General features: G+C 37.9%; 1 long non-coding RNA gene across 1 annotated transcript; it reads left to right on the top strand.

Annotated features, from left to right (window-relative positions):
• Positions 1-10,951: 10,951 nt before the first annotated feature.
• On the top strand, positions 10,952-16,196 carry LOC306643403. Its single transcript, XR_013758930.1, has 2 exons — positions 10,952-11,005; positions 15,410-16,196. It is a non-coding gene; the product is annotated as an uncharacterized lncRNA (long non-coding RNA).
• Positions 16,197-18,033: the final 1,837 nt, after the last annotated feature.

Below are 18,033 nucleotides of genomic sequence, written 5' to 3'. Positions count from 1 at the left end.
GTGACCAAGATTGTAGTAGGAAAAAAGAATGCCTGAAAACTGTCCCAGAACTCCTGTGGCTATTTGATCAGCCTTCTGTGGCAATCGGAGATAATGTGATCTAATAGGACAAAAGAGAAAACGCTCTGCTTAGTCCCATACTCAGTTCTCCCCTGCCCTTCCTCCTATTATCTCTTAATTGTGGCTACCCAGCACCACTGCTACCTAGTCAGAGTACAGTACAGTTCTTATTCCATATTTGCTTATATATATTTTAGTTAGAGCAATTATTTTTATTCCCAAAAAAGGCATGTTACTTCAGTGATATTTTTAGTTTATTTTAGTTGTTTCAGTAGTAAAATTTTCATTCAACATATTTATCTCTGATGTGTACTACTAATGGAGTTATTTTGGGGGTTTTACTTAAATATCTTAATAATCCTACTGAATTTTAATGTCTTTACATCTTAATGTAAATGATAAATTTAATAACAGAATGCCTGAGAGGAAAATAAAAGTTTCCTTTTATTTTTACCATGATAAGAGCCAGACGCCTTGATGGACCTCTACCCAGTCTTACCCTATAATTTAGATTCAAATTCTCAATATAGTTTCCCTTTGCCCCTGTTTAAACACCTGTATTCAAGGTGCTCACTTTCTGGTCAAAAACAACATTACATTTGAAGATAGGAATCTATCAGTGAGGCAGCCACCACTGTCATCTACCCCATTCTGATGTTCAACACAGTCAAATTTTAATCAATAATGGGACTGATCAGAAACAAGATAATATACTAGTGGTAATAGATGACCCTGTTTTCTTACCCTGGTGCTGAACTTACAAACTGGGGCACTCCTGCTCCTTAGGGATACTTGACAAGCTGCTTCACAAGTTAGAAGGCACAGTGGGGGGAAGGTCACCTAATAGGACCAGTGATTTCACTTAGAAATTTGGGAGGATTTTTATACAAAAATTAACGTGTATTCATATAAAGTAGAATGCAAAATCCATGTGGCATATGTACATTAAATGAAAGACTTCAAAGAATTCGCTATAGGCAGCTTAGGACTATAACTTGCTGATTTCACCTAGCCTCCCTCCATTCCCTCTAACATTCATTTACTCTATTCTGTCTTTAGGACATTAACAAATGGAAAAATTTGAAAACCCATTCTGAAACATTCACATTGCCACAATTATTTGCAGTGCACCCTCGTTCTGGATATACACTCTGATTATTCCCACTCTATATTCTTCAAATACCTTTTATAATAATGTTATCATCTCAGAGGACAGTTGAAATGGTTGAAAAGAGGCACTTTTTATTCTGAAGAATTAAACCATAATTTAAAGGTTTTGAATAACTACAGAAATAAAATGCTGGGAAACAATTCTTCCTCTTCTAAAAATTGCTGAAGGGTTGGACATACGGAAGGGCATAGAGGTGAAGTAAATCAAAATTAAGAAAAGGAATGAGAGGTTGTTTAGAGAGACATGGAAATAAAAAACCTGAATAAGGAAGAAGAAATTGAAAAACCAATTTTTGTGCTATCCAATCCATAAAGACATAGAAAGAGTGAGGTAAAAATATATATGCAGAGGGAAATATTATCAATAGAAAATAAAAATGAAGGTAGAGGATGGAATAAAGGAAAATGGGAAATGAAAATAGTGGCTGTGCTATGTTAAAAGAAGACATAGGAAATATTAAAGAATTTTGCAGACTTGAAGAGTACAAAGCAATGTCTCTGTAGGTTTGCATTTTATGAGCAGTTTATGAGCCCTGCAGGATGCTTTAAAAGGGAGTTTGAAATAGCCATATTTTCTGAAAGGAAAACATCAGCAAAACTTTCTTATTGGAAAAAGCACATTCTAACAGTTAAAATGTTATATGGTGTTTATAGAAAATGAGTATTTTCCTGAAAAAAAAATTTAACTCGGAAGACATTTTCCCTCCCAAAGAGCTATAATCTATGTTCATTTTTGTAGAAAAAAATTCTCCCAAATTGCCAAATAAAATTATTGATTCTACTAGATAACAGAGAATGGAAAACCAGTTGAGGACAATATTCAAATTAAAACCAATGTGGTTAGTTTTTAAGGAACAACATGAAACATAAACCTCAACATTCAACTCATCTTCAAAATAGTGAAGAGGCATTATGAAACCGTATTCGATAAATTCTGAGTGTGTAAGTCTATTCGTTTATAGATAGGTTCCATAATAAGACAATTTTAGAGGAATAATGGGGAAAAATCAAAGAGAAAAAAGTAAAAGAAAAGCAATGGAGAAAGAAGTAAAAGAGATGAAAAGAAAGAAAGAGGGAAAGAAAGGAAAAGACTCAAAGTTTCATAATGTACCTTCATAATTTTGAAAATGATTTGAATGCTGACTGTTTCATGATGCTTTTTAAAATCTAAACACATTTTTAAGGCAGGACAGAGAAAAAGAGGAGGGAGAGCGTGTGTAGGGAAGGAAAGTACAGAAGACAGGAAAAAATGGCATATTGAGATACTCTGAGAATATTTTTAAGAAAACAGAAGGAGAAAGAAGAGAGTAGAATGACTAACTTGTTTTAAATGTATGACAGAATGAAAGTCTAAATAGTCCAAACTGAGAAACACGAATGCTCTTCTCATTTCCTTAAACTGCATGGTCGAGAATAAATTTAATCACTACCTTAGAAAATGCCTATTGAATTTTAAAGCAATTGTTCATTATTCTTCATCTCTATTCAGGGGCTCAGTTCAGAATTGGAAGAGGCACTACACTGGAACTTTGACATTATAGAAGAATTGTTCTTTAGACTATGGTAGCCAAGATCATAGCAATAATAACTCCTTGATTACTTTTTAGCTTATGTAAAAATCTGCATGTAACCAGAGAAATTATTTGCAACCTTAGAGTGTATATATATGTAAATATATTATATGTCATATATGTTCATGACTTTTCCAAAATAATAAGACAAAAGCCAAACTAAAACTTGCCAAAATATTTAAACACATACTTCATAAAATTATTACAGTATTAGTGCCTATAAGCACATAAAACTTCTCATTGGCAACCAGAGAAATATACATTGAAACCAAAATGAGGTATCTATTACATATATATATTCAGTAGAAGGGCAAAAATTAAAAAGACTGACATGTTTCTGAGAAGCTCAGCAACGACAACTCTCATATTGCTGGTGGGAAAGTAAAACTTCAGGATCACTTTGAAAAACATTTGTTGGTGTAGTTTCTTACACCATTAAATATACACTTACTATAGATTTATCAGTTCTCCTCCTAGGTGGTTACCCAAGAGCAATGAAAACCTGTTTCTACACAAATTCTTACACATATGAATGGTGACAGTAGCTTTATTCATCATTGCCAAAAAGTGAAGACAACTTGAATATCCACCAACTTGTGTTTACTTACATATATTATAGTATATACACACAACTGCAATACAGACAGGTATCAAAAGCATGCTGAGCAAAAGAAGCCAGACACAACGGAGTGCATACATATGATTCAATTAATATGAAACACTAGAAAAGGCTAAACTAAGTCGTAGTTGGCAGAAAGCAGGTCAGTGGTTGTTTGAGATTTGGGGGACTTGGGGAAGTGGATTAGGATTGATTGAAAAGGGAAAACAAAGGAAACTTTAGAAATGAGAGGCATGTTCTACATCTTGACTGTATTAGTGGTTCCACTGATGTGTACATGTGTCAACATTCATATAACTGTACACTTACAATGAATGCATTTTACTTCATATAAATTATACTGCTTTGAAGTTGATCTTAAAATCAGTTTATAATAATCTAATATTTCTAATAAATATAAACATGGGTGATAATATTCTAGAATTAAAATATTTTGAGAGCTACAACTAATTATAAATGTATACTCAATTTTTCCTATTTTTTTTAAATTATATTTTAAATCTAAAGTAATTTTACATTCCTGTTCAACACTTGATTCATTGAAGTTAGTCAGTATTAATGAACTAAAGAATGAGTAAACAGATACAAATTTTGCCATTTATTTTAAAAATAGCCATTACCCTTTCCTTCCTTCATTTATTCAAGAACTATATGTCGATCTGCTATAATGTACTAAGAACACTAGTATATTAGATGCTAAAGACTCAGAGGCATAAGACATAGGTATACTTTCTAGTAGCTCAGAGCCTGATGAAGAAAAAGAGCAGAATAAAGGAGGAAAGAACACTGAGACCTAGCAGAGGCCCCCAATATTGAGCTATAGACATGTCAGGTAGGAAGGTTACTTGAAATCAGGATAGAGATGAGAACATCACTAAATCAATGGGCCCCAGTTGGGGAGGGAAGGAAATTAAGCTGGGAGGAATTCTCCGAAGAGGAAAATAAGAGCTATTTCTGAATTAGAGCGGTAAGGTTCAAAGTCTTCTCTAAGCGAGCAAAGAAGTAAGAAACTGTCAGGACTGGAGGCGGGACTCGTGAGTTTAACATTTCAGATGTGACACCATTCTGGATGACAGTAAGATCTTGAGAGTGGCCCTATAAGTGACTGCTAAACAACCAGCAGAGAGGAAGTGCAAACCCCCTGAAGGGGCAATGTTGGTTTGAGTTGTCCTGGATGGCAGGTGGACACAGAGGAGGAGTGCATGGAGAAGGGCTGAGCATCTACCTCTAGCAATTGGGGGTGGGGGTGGGAATATATAGAAATACTGAGATGTTGCCTGATAGGTGAAGGAGAAAAAAGTCAAAAGGTTTGTGAATAAGCTAGTGGTGCTTGAGTAGCATGATGGCATTAGGAAGTTGAAATTCATGGTTTTTAGGGTGGGTAATTCCTTTTTACCCCACTTTATATAACAATATCAGACATGTAAACATTTTGGCTACATTTTGCTATTTTAGAAAGGGACTAAACCTTGTTCAAAAAATAAGTAATCAGATTCTTGGCTTTTGAATTTTAAAATAAGCACTTGAAGTGCAGTGTAGAGACCAAAGTCTTGAAAGCCAAGGCTTTCAATAATTGCCAGCAGGAGGAAGGTGTTTTTGGGTGTGTGTCCCAGCCTGATTGGCTGATAGCATAAAGTATGTAAGATAAATAGTGTTGGGGTGGGTTGCAAAAAGGCATACCAGTTTTTCCACCCCACAGGAAAATTTTTTGCTTTTGGGGGTGAGAATTCTTTTTTACAGGGTTGGATATGAAACTAAAGGTTAAGCAAGGGGCATGGATCTCCAAAGAAGGGGACTGTATCTCATGGCTGATATCCAGTCAAGGAGAGGTGGGACCTGGAAGGGGAAATGACTGAAGGCCAGATGAATTTGGAGAAATCCCAAGACCTTCATCTGACTTCTATCTATCTATCCACCTATCATCTATCTATCTCAGGTAGATCTCTGACTTCCTGAAAACTTCCTAACTGATGCTACAGGGATAAAAATCATTATCGAAGTAAGTTGGGAAGATAAACTTCAGGTCCATCTCCTGGGCTCTCCCCAACTCCAGAGTGAGCAAGAAGAGAATGGTCATATCCATGGAAGGACTTGGACATGCAGCCGGTAGAGTCTTGAGATTGGAACAAGGATATCTCCAGTGGGACCAGAGACCATGGTGAGATGTGGCCACTAAGATGAAGTTCCACAGATAAAGAATAATGTCCCATCTCAGAAGTTTCCAAAAAACAGACCATATTGGCAAACTAGATGACCACCCACTTGAGTTTAGATAAAACCTCTGGGAAAAGGAACTAAGTGGAAATCCTAAACTAGCTATTTATAAAATCCTGAATTTCACTCAGGTTTCTGAAGTCACTAAGTAATCAATCATTCTGATTAAGTTTGCTTAGAATTTATTCTATTGGTTTTTCTACTATCAGGCAAATGATAAAAAGATGTACATTATTTAGTTACAGAAATAAAGAAAAAATTTTCCCCCAGACATCTGAGGGTGTATCCTTAAAACATGACCAACCTTGTTTGCTGAATGTCCACATGATAGTCTGCAGTCTGAAATCTCCTCCCTGCACCCCACATGTGTCTCTTCTCATGTAAATCAACATTTGAATAGTACTCTTGGAGAGGTTTTTTCTGTACCCTACTTTAATAGGTTCAAAACTCCCCTACCCTCCACATAGCAGAAAGGAGTCTGCTCTCCACTTGGAACAGGCTCAGGCCTAGCCTGAGGTGCAGATAATATCTTGGCTCCCTCAACAATCACTAGAATCTCATTTCTTTCCTAATTTAGGAAAAGTTAGTTCAGTTAAACACTTTGACCACCCAAACATTTTTTCTGCTCTATTTTATTGGTGCATTATAATTGTGCATAATGATGGGATTTGTTATTACACATTCACACAATGTAAGAATACAATTTGGTCAATATCACTCCCCAGCACTTCCCCCTCTCTCCCTGTCTACCACCTCCTGGTCCCTTTTCTCTAGTGATCTTGATTTTCATGAGATCACTCACACCTTTCCTTTCCTCTTCCCTCTCTAGCTTCCATATACAAAAGAAAACATACAACCCTTGCCCTTTTGAGTTTGACTTGTTTTGCTTAACATAATGCTCTCTAGATACATTCATTTCCCTGCAAATGATTTAATTTAATTTGGTTTATGGTTGAATAAAACTCTATTGTGTATATTTTAGTTTACTTTTTCACTGCTGTTACTATAAGATCTGACCAGCACAACTGTAGAAGAGGAAGTTTATTTGGGTGCTCACGGTTTCAGAGGTCTTAGTCCATATACAGCTGGCTCCATTCCTCAGGGCTCTAGGTGAGACTGAACATCATGGCGTAAGAGTGTGGCAGAGGGATGCAGCTTACGTGATGATCAGGAAGCAGATAGAGAGACTCCACTTGCCAGATAGAAATATATACCCCAAAGCCATGCCCTCTAATTCCCCACCTCCTCCAACCACAGACTACCACTTCAGTTACCACTCAGTTAATTCCTATCAGGGGATTAATTTGCTGACTGGGTTAAGACTCTCACAACCCAATCATTTCTCCTCTGAACCTTCTTGCATTGTCTCATGGGTGAGCTTTTGGGGGACGCCTCACATCCAAACCATAACAGTGTATAAATACCACATTTTCCTTTTTCATTTATCTGTTGGTGGACATCTAGGCTGGTTCTATAGTTTGGCTATTGTGAATTGGAGCACCCAAACTTCTGAGATGCAGTGTATGTCCAGGAATTCAATGAGCAAAGAGGAAATTGGACATGCTCTTTCCCCATCCTCAGAACCCTGAGTCCTGGGGATTAAGTTTATTTCAAGAAGAGCTCTGAACAATGGCTGGGCCCTTGATGCAGAGAAGCATGAGCATGATGGAAGAACTTGGCACACCATTCATAGCATCCTGGCCTTTGAAGAACAGGCTTCAGGAACAATCTTCAGAACTGCTGGGGAGCTGGTATATGCAGCTCTATTAGTGATTGCTTCTTTCTCAGAAATATCAAAATGCACAGAGATGGCAAATGCACCAAGGTAGGTCAGGTCCTAAACTTTTCTGACACATCTATCTTTGGAATTTCTTTATCCTTCAAATTTGTATGAGAAACACTTGCTGTGCACATTTCCCTGACACAAGGCATCTGGCACCTTTGTTATAAGTTTTCAACATGAACTCTTTTGATGGTTAATGCTCTGCTTTGACATAGGACAAACTAAGACCTAAGTGCACTATTACCTAGACACTTATGCTTAAAACTAAGATATTGTGTGATTTCATCTACATAGGTGGCCTTTAATTTCAGAAGTTAGGTTGTCATAGTCCTTACAAAGGACAGAGATCTCTGAAACACACATGGGGATTCAGAAGAATGTGCAGAATGGTTCTTTTATTCTAGTTCACACATATAGTGTCTGTCTTGAATGGAGTAAAGGTAATGGTTTCTCCACACCATCACCCTTGAACCATCTGCTTTTTTGAAAGTCTTCATCCACCATCTTGCTGGTGTGACCCTTCTCGTCATTAGTGACCTCTTCCCTTACACTGGATTCACCACTTGACTTCACCTGGGTTTTCACCTCTTCTCCACTAGACATTGCTGAAGGGCCTTCGGCTCCCAGTCGGTACAGGCGGGAATGAAGAAAAGATGCCTTCATCCTGGAGGCCTCAGAACCAAGCATCTTCACCACTAGGGCTTTTTATACAAACAAAAATTACTTCTTTGCTTGAAGCCCATCTGCCAAAGGAGTCTGGGCTTCTTTTTCCTCTAAGTCTGAGGACCCCAAAGTGCCTAGTTGTTGATAAAAATGTTACAATTTGAGACAAAATAATACAAAAGTGAAGGATACCTAGTAAGCAGTGTTTTTATTTTCTGTTACTTTGAGTCCCTACTGTGTACCAATCACTAATCTTGTATTTATCACTGAACAAAATAACGATCTTAGATATTAAACAAATTGCATTCTAGAAAAGGAGTTTTCATCCTGATATGTCAATGCATATCAAGTGGTAGTAAGGAAGGAAACTGGATCCCTTAAGAGCTTATCACAAGACACCTGACCTCTTTCTGGTACGGAGGGATATGCAACAAGGAAGACTTATCTGAAGAGTGGACATTTGCCTGAGCATAAAGGGTAAGTAAGAATTAACTACCCAAAATATTTACCCTCTCATCTCTCACTCTCTAAATGATGAAGTACTCGGATATATAAACATATAACATATACAATAAACACAGTAAGTGCTCAATAAAAGAAACTATTACCATAGTCATGGCACCTATCAGAACATAACCCTACCTGTTTTCCCAATCCAGCTCACACTGCTCCCACCAGCCAGGGACAAGGACAAGTGCTCTGGAGACACTGGCTTATTGTAACCCCTAATCAAGTACTCCAGTATATTATTCAGGTTCTCCAGAGAAACAGAACCAATAACAGATAGACTCATAGATGATAGATAGATAGATAGATAGATAGATAGATAGATAGATAGATAGATAGATAGATATATATTATGGAAATTGGCTCACATTATTATGGAGGTTGAGAAGTCCCACAATCTGCTACCCACAAGGTGGAGGCCCTGGCAGAGCCAATGGTGTAATTCAGTCTAAGCCCCAAAGCCCAAGAACCAGAGGAGCTGGTAGTATAAGTCTCATTTCAAGTATGAATCCCTGAGAACTTGGGGGTTAATATTGAAGGCCTGATCCAAGTCCAAAAGCTCAAGAACTGTCGATTCCTAAGGCAAATGGACATGTGCATCCCAGCTCAAACAGAGTGAATTCACCCTTCCTCTGCCTTTTTGTTTCATTCCAAACCTCAACAGATTAGATGGTGCCCACCCACCCTGATGAGAGCAATCTTCCTTATACAATTTATAACTCAAACTGTCTCATAGACACAGCCACACATAATATTGTATTGGGGCATCCCTGAGTGCACTCAAGTTGACATATAAAATTAAATAGCTATTCAACACCCATTCTTGGTCTCACACTTCTTGGATCTGAATCCCATCTTCCATGGCAAGATGATACATTCCAACAAAGTCTGAGGGGTCTTCTTTCATGTCTCTCAGAGACCACAGGTTCCAGGCCCACTCTAGGCAGTGTGGAAATAATTGTTTACTCTTAAACAAATATATCTCATTACAAAAATCAGGTTCTCATCTCATCATTTAAATGACAAACCAAAGACAAAATTCATATTACTTTTCTAAAATATTTTTCTGAATAAATGTATATCTCATTCTCTTTCTACACAAGAGTTTATACTTAAGAAAAGTAATATTCATGGTCTGACCCTAATTCTATCTTTAGGATAATATCCTTATTTACATTTTGGGTGAGTATTTATCAGTTTATTTTATTGTAGGGATATATATTAAAAATATAATTTAACTTTTATGACAGACTCAAAAAAGACATCATGTAGGATAGAAGACCAGGAATTTAGGAATAAGAGTGACCTGGTTATGAATATCTAGTTTTGAGAATGAAACCTATTCCTAAGCCTCCATTTTTGAAGTGCTAAATGGAGAAATAAACACCAACACACAGGGTTTAGAACAAAATAGATACAACCAATGCAAAATACAGTGCTTGTTCAATAAATAATAATTAGTTTTTGTTATTACATATCAAGTTTTTTGGCTAAGCTTAAGTCTAAAAATCTATGCTGTGTTTTCCTTTGCAGAAAGCTGCTTATTACAGAAATAAATTGAAAATACCTGTGAAATCACTTTTAAAAACATGTTTATGACTATTCCCATATTTTTGATATATCTTTGCTGACTACCTTTAATATGAAAGACAGAGGGTCACTTAATATATGAGATATAAGTATAGGACAGGATCCTTATCATCAAGAAAGTTACATTTTAATAAAGAATAAAGAGAACCGACCTAGGTACCCTTCAACAGACGAATGGATAAAGAAAATGTGGTATATATGCACAATGGAATATTATTTAGCCATAAAGAATGGTTTCATGACATTTGCTGGTACATGGGGGATCTAGAGACTACCATGCTAGGTAGAACAAGCTAATCACTGAAAAAAACAAAGGCTGAATGTTTTCTCTGATATGTGAAAGCTAACCCACAGTAAGGGGGTGCGGGAAAAAGAAGTTCAGTGGATTAGAAAAAGGGGAATGAAGGTAAGAAATTAATTTTAAAAATGCATTTAAAATTTTTTTAGAAAAGGGGCAGCTACTCATCATGATTGAAGACTTCAAAATATAGTTGATGACTGTGAAAGTCAGCCAGTTCTGTGCTACTGCCCATAATTGATCCTTATAACATGCCTTTTCATATGTCAAATTTTCTTCTTATTTTGAAGGGAAAGATTTTTTTCCCCTTTCTTTTCTGTAACATTTTCTCCCCACTATTTTAGAATGTCAGCATTATTTTCTGCAATATGTTGTGCTATGCATTTCTTCTTTGCATCATTTCCAATACTGGAGGTATAAAACATGTAAATGCTTTTAGATACTAATTTGTTTTATGCTTTTGTTTTTCAAATTTAGCTGCAGGAAAGTGCACCACCACAATGGTGGCTTTGTATGCAAGCATCATCCATGTATGTAAGAGCATTTAAATTTCCTCTAAATAAATAAGTAAACAAAATGCTCGACAATTTAAAAAAGAAAAAGACCATAGGATTTAAACAATGGATAGATAACTTCCAATTTTATAGCAATGAGTTGTATATAAACTAAAGTCAGAGAATTGCAAGCAAAAGCATATGCAGAGATTAGCTTTACTAGACAAATATCCATAAATACATGTACTTCTGTCCATGGAAAAGAACACATTTGAAACTGGTCCTAAGATTTGAGAGTTTGAATGATCAGCAGCCCAATACAAAGCAAAATCTAAACACAATATTGTCATGTATTTATTCTTTAACAACATAATTTTATTGTCCACTGAATTTATATGTAACCCATACCTATGCATACAATTATATCATATATGTATTATATCATCAGGAATGTCCTGCAATGTCTGGCAGGGACAGTAACTGCTTGAAGTTCACATTTATACCACTCTACACTTCTCATCTTCAACACACCTTGGAAAGAATAAGGTCCATTTTCATAAATCATACTCTGTCAATACTGTGTCTCAGCAGTCAGAATCTCTAAATATATTCCACCTCTCTGGATTCCTAGGAATTAAACTATGTATATCATCATTCTTTCTTTTCCCCCAGAACTCTTGAGAAAAAAAATTCCCGTCACAAATGCTGGCTATAAAATACCCTAGCCCACAATCAAGGAGATTTTCTGTTTACCAAAACTACTATTGAGACGAAATAATAAAGGAGAATATTAATAACAGTCCTTTTTTATTCTTCTTATCTGTCCTTTTTAGTTATATGTGACAGTATAATCTATTTGATATATCTATACAAGCATGGAACATATCCTATTCTAATTAGGATCCCAGCCTTGTGGGTGTACACAGTGTTGAGATTCACTGTGATGTGTTCACATATGTACATAGGAAAGTTATGTCAGATTCGCTCCACTGTCATTTGATAACCCTTTTCTAAGAACAGGAGATGGCTTCTTTAAAACAGGACTTTACTTCTTATTTTTTGTGCAGACCTTCTGTTCACCTAATCAGTCCCATGCTTAGATTAAACCAATTCTTAAACCACAGGGTGTCACCAAAATCAATCATCTACTATACTCTTGGGAATCTTCACTTGGAGATTTTGAGCCCACCCACTTCCTTTCCCCTTTCTTTTATACAATCCTGAAATGCATTTAAATTTAAATGGCCCTGGTTGCATATCTCTCTAGTAAGCCCTGGAAATACTACTATGAATAAAGCAGTCCCTCTATACTCAAGAGACTCACCTGTGGTGGAGTAGAGCAACTTGAATGAAATTGCTGGGCATGTGGCTCATGCCTGGAATCTCAGGGACTCAGGAGGCTGGGACAGGAGGATTGAGGCTGGACTCAGCATTTAAGCAAGAGTCTGTCTCAAAATAAAGGGAAAAGGGGGAGAAGGGGGCAGGACTATAGCTCAGGGGTAGAATGCCTTTGGGTTCTATCTCCAGAAGAAGGAAAGAAGGAAGGAAGGAGGATGAGAAAGGAAAGAAGGGAGAGAGGAAGAAAAAAAAGTAGGGAGAGGGAGGGAAAAAACAATATCAGCACATTCAGCACAATAAAGTAGTGAAATGATCTATTGTATCCTATGGCAGAGACTTCACAGTAAGAAGGGATGACTTACTTGATTTGTAAATTTAAGTTAAGCCCTAAGTGTGGATAGCTCCACCCTTCCTCTCTTTTTGCCTTCAAATGGAAAAGGAGGAGAAAGGAAAACTCCCCAAAATGTTTTAAATTGTGTTGTGCCTCTGTCCATGGAAAAGTACACATTTGGCCATGGTCCTAAGATTCAAGGTTTTGAATGAACATCAGCCCAACACAAAAGAAAATCCAAACCCATCATATATGATACAACATACTTACCTATTCTTAATGTTTCTTTCCCAGTAGGAAAAGTACTATAATATTCATTTTCTAATTTATCCAAACAATCAGTATTTAATGAGTGACTATTATATGCCAGGCACACTCCAGATCCTGCCCTCATAAAACTTTCATTATAGAGAAATTGCCTATGGAGAATTAACAAACAAAATAGCAAGTATTTATTATTGCATAAGGGGATGAGTAACATGGAAAAAAAAAAAAGTAAAGGAGTGGGCAGTGTTGCGTAGAGGTTTCCAGGTATTCCATATAGGATAGTCAGCAAAAGTTGCATTGAGAAAATGACATTTGAACAAAGACCTAAAGAAAGACCTGAAAATTCTGGAGTTCAAAGAAGCATTTTGGTCTGGAAATATGAACTTGGGACTCATCCATAGGTAGAGCCATGATACAGGAGGAGAGCCAATAGGAAGAGAGAAGGACAGGTAAGAGTCCTGAGGGCCAAATGGAAATATTCTGATGTTTATAAAGCAGAAAGACGGGGAGAAATCAGCAAAGGAGACTGAGAAGAAGCAGTCAGTGAAGTCGCTCAACACAGCTGGCCCGTCCTGCACCCTCTCTGCCCTGTCCTTATTTCTCCCCTGAGGAGGAGTGACTTACTTGATTGGTCAGTTTGGGAGGGAACCTGGCGAGGCATTGCAGGGTATGAAAAGTTGCCATGACCACCATGGCCAAACTTGTGGTTCCAGTGAGGGGTGATGGGGGATTAGAAAATAAAGACTCCTACATTCAGATTTTGAAGATAAAGCTGGGATCAGGTGGAGTGCTGCTCTGTGATGAAGAAGCAGATCTAAAGAGTTAGGCCAGCAATCTTTATTTATATATCTCTCATTGTCAGGTTAAAGCCCATGTAAGCATTATTCTTTGTGCTCAGAAAGTTACAGAAACTTAGAAACATCTATGTAGCTTTTCCACAGTTGCAATCCACAGTTGCAAAGTGAAATGCTAGGAGCTTTGTGTAGCTCTCAAGAAGGTCCATTTTAAAAGTTACTGTTCAGTGGGTAGGCTCAGGAGAAGCAGAGCTAGTGAAACACTGTGGTTGTCTAGCCTAAGAATTCCTCTGTCCCCAGGAGCTATGTGCCTGAGATCAAGGTCAGAGCTGATAGGACTCTTGCACAGAGCCTCCTCAAGCAGGCTTTACCACTGCAGCTAAGCATCCTGTGCCCTTGCACAGAAACATTCCCAGGCACCAAGCATGCCACAGCCATGAGGTCATCAGAGACCCCCAGTCTCAGTCAGTGCTCTCCCATTCTCTGTCATCACTCTCCACAGAAACTCACGTCCTCCGGAAGGACAATGAACCCTGAGAACTTACAATTTCCATTATCTATATTCGTTCCTCCAATTGCTCAAGGCCTCTCTCCCTACCTCAGCTGAAATATCCCTGCTAGGACTCAGCCAAAATTCACCTGCCTGCCAAAAGTAGCTAACTCCTCCCAAAAAGTCCGGTCCTATTTAAACCCTATAAAATGCTGACCTTCATTGCAACTCCTGCCTTATTTTCTCCCCTGAAAATGTGCCCCCACAATGCCTGACTGATTGACTCCTCTGCTTAATAAAAGGCATCCATCAAGATGGGTCATTGCGGTCATTTTTGCTTACGGGGATGCTTCCATCACTTCTTTTCTTGCTTTTGGGGAGCTGCCTTCCTGTTAAAAGCTGTCGCTTCGCTCTGCTTTGCTCCCCTCTATGCAAATTTCCCAGGGAGAGTGTGAGAAGGCCTGCAATATTCCATTCTGCCTAGGCAAAGTGAGTAAGCCTGCCTCATTCTGGGATTCAGCATTAGAAACCCCTTTTGTCTTCAGCAGCTCTAAGCCATATTCGCCAATAACAGATCTACCAGGAGTAAAGATGAGCTTTTAAGCTATGTCTTCCTGACTCCTTTGCCTTATCTCCTAATTGGTTCAAAACCCTGGCTAGCAAGGAGGGTCGAGTTCATCAGGCCCCCTGAATTCCAGAATACTAGAGCAGGAATTCAGACACATGACCCATAAAAACACTTTTGACTCCATGACTTACATCCCTGCCTGTAACCTGTAAACCACGATGGAATCAGAATGTCATAGACTCAGAGATTTTAGAAGTGGAGGGAAAATAAGATCATCTATTCACAATATTTTGATAAGAAAGCTGAAATGCAGAGAGTAAAACCTAATAGTGACAGAACCAGAACTATGACTCAGGTCCCTTGACTCCCATCCAGTCCAGGGAGAACTTTATTTCTCAGGAAAACCTCGTCTTTTTCTATCTCACTCATTGCCAAAAGAGAAAAACAAAACAAAACATTAGGCTGTCTTCCACAGTGTTTTTCTCCAAATATCCCCATCTTTTCTTCACATGCATTTGTTGATTTATGATGTAGCAAAAAAAAAAAAAAAAGTTGTTATTGACCCACTTAAAAATAATGCCACCCTTTAATATTTTTCCCTTGGTGACTTTTATTGCATCAAAGAAAGATGCTTTTATTTTCCATTTCCTAGGTAACTGAAGAAATGTCTGCTGATGATTCACGATGACCAGCCTAAAAAGAACCCTTCACAGGTTTCTTAGTGGCTTTTCTCACTCTTTGGAGCTGCTTTAAGCACAGATGCCTTCCTCACTCTCAGATGCTCTTGCCTCCTTCTCAGGCCACAGATGGCAGTGCTCTCTCCCTCCCAGAACCAGCCCTATAAACAGCTGCAGGAGCACAGCCTCTCTTTTATTCTCTCCATTGTGGCAGAAGAGGGATGCTTCTACCTACCCAAGGTTTGTCCTTCCACCTGCCCTCACATCTTCCCCTCCCACCTCAGATAAAGTGCCACCATGAGTTATCTCCTTTGTCCCCAGGGTGCTCAGCTGGCCTCTCTCACCTGGAATCTTTCCATCAACATTTAACAAGCTCAGTGCTTTCCAAACAAAATTGAAAACCATCTCTAAATGCCACACCCACTTCTGCCTATAACCCTATTCAAGTCCAGATTATATCCTCTGGAGGACCCAAATGCAGGGGTACTCTTTCCTATGTGTAATTCAAATTATTGTTGGTTATTGAAACAACTGACAAAAGACCAATAAAAGCATGAGGACTTCTTTTATTTGTTCTAATTACATGACAATAGAATGTACTCTGACACATCATACATAAATGGAGTATAATTTCTCATTCTTCTGGTTGTGCATGACGAAGAGGCACACCGGTCATACAGTCATATGAAAGCATGAGATTTTTAATGATGACTGCTTTCATTCCTTATTTTTGAACTGTCAAATATTAAATTTTTTCCACTGTTTCTTGGTTTTGGTGCCCTTGCCTTGCTAGTCCCTTAAGCACGTAATCTTCAATTGTTAATTCAGAATCAGACCTGCCTCTTTTACATTCACAATCAAAATACTTGAATTTTCTATAACTTTCACTCTTCGTTTCCTCATTTCTCCTTGTATTAGTTCATCAATCTTATTCTGTACTAATTATTGCACCCAAAGGGCTATCATGGAGTTATCCTCTGATTCTTCCTTCTCAATCTCATTTCAGATGCTTTCTCCTCTACAAATCCTTGAAGGACTAAGGGCTCTTCCTAGATACTTGTTTCATCCAATGTGCTACCACCAGACAGCCCCATCCAGGGCCACAGATTCAATTGCCATGCATTTTGAGGGTGTCATCTGAATGAGAACAGTGCTCTTAAAGGTAAAGGAAAGGACAAGGCCCTGGGTTCAATTCCCAGCACTGAAAAAAAAAAGAAAAAAAAAAAAAAGAAAAAAAGTAAAGGAAAGGTACTATTGGGAAGTATTCCCTGTCTGTTTGGACATAGGGTCATGCTATCTAAATGCTAACATGTTCCTAATGTATTATTTTCCCAGTGAATATTCCTTCTCTGAGCTACAGGCTCATAAACCTAATAGAACAGTATGTGCACTTGGACTCATCAATTCACTCAATTGTCAGTAATGAGGAGCTACTACGTATGATGCACTGTTCTGAGAACTGATGAACAAAAGAGACCATGCTCCTGTCCTTGTAGAGTTCACATTCTTATTGACAGAAGAATAGTCAAAACATGAATGCATAAACAACATATTTTGTAGCATGATGAATGCTATTCAGAAAAACAGTGGGGAAAAAGGAAAAGGAACTATGGGGAAGAATTCTGACATTTTAAATAGTGAGATCTGGTAGGGCTTCATTGAAAAGGTGACATTTGGGAAAAGACCCAAAAAGGAAGCAAAATGGATGTCTGGCCAGAGGGAATGAAAAGTGTAAAGTTCTTTTAGTGGCAATGTGGGTGACATCTCCATGGAACAATGAAAAGCCCACTGGAGGTGATGCTGGAGGACTGAGAAGGCAAGGAAATCAAATGGAGCATCAGCAGATCTAGGTCACATAAACCCTCATAGGCAACTCCAATGACTGGTTTTTATGCTGAATAGCATGTGGAGCTATTGGATGGATTTATTTTTTTAATTTATTGGTACTTTTTAGTTATATATGACAGTGGAATCCATTTTGATATAATTATAAAGGCATGGACACCAGTACCCTCCTCCACCTTCCCCTACCCAACCTCTGGTCCCTTCTCTGTTGATCTTTCTGCTATTTATTTATAGTTATTTTTAAAACCAAGTTCTTGTGGATATATACAATGGTGAGATTCACTGTGTTGTATTCCTACATGTACTCAGGAAAGTAATATCAGATTATTCCACTCTTTCCCATTCCCATCCTCCCTCCCGTACCTTCATTCCCCTTTGTCTAATCTACTGAACTTTAATCCACTCCCCACCCATTATGGGTTAGCATCCACATATCAGAAAGAATGTCTGACCTTTGGTTTTGGGGGACTGGCTTATTTTACTTAGTATGATGGTCTCCATATCTATCCATTTACAAGCAAATGTCATAAAGTCATTCTTCTTTATGGTTGAGTAATACCTCATTGCATATATATATATGCAATGCATTGCATATATATATATAGCTTACCTATTGTGAATTGTGCTGCTATAAACAATGATGTGGCTGCATCACTGTGATATGCTAATTTTAAATCTGTTGGATATATACCAAGGAGTGGGATAACTGGGTCAAATGGTGGTTCCATTTCTAGGTTTTTGAGCAATCTCCATA

This window comes from Sciurus vulgaris (genome assembly GCF_902686455.1).
Source record: "Sciurus vulgaris genome assembly, chromosome: 13".
Lineage (NCBI taxonomy): Eukaryota > Metazoa > Chordata > Mammalia > Rodentia > Sciuridae > Sciurus > Sciurus vulgaris.
The sequence above is the reverse complement of the archived record's forward strand: the minus strand, read 5'-3'. Positions and strand labels throughout refer to the sequence as shown.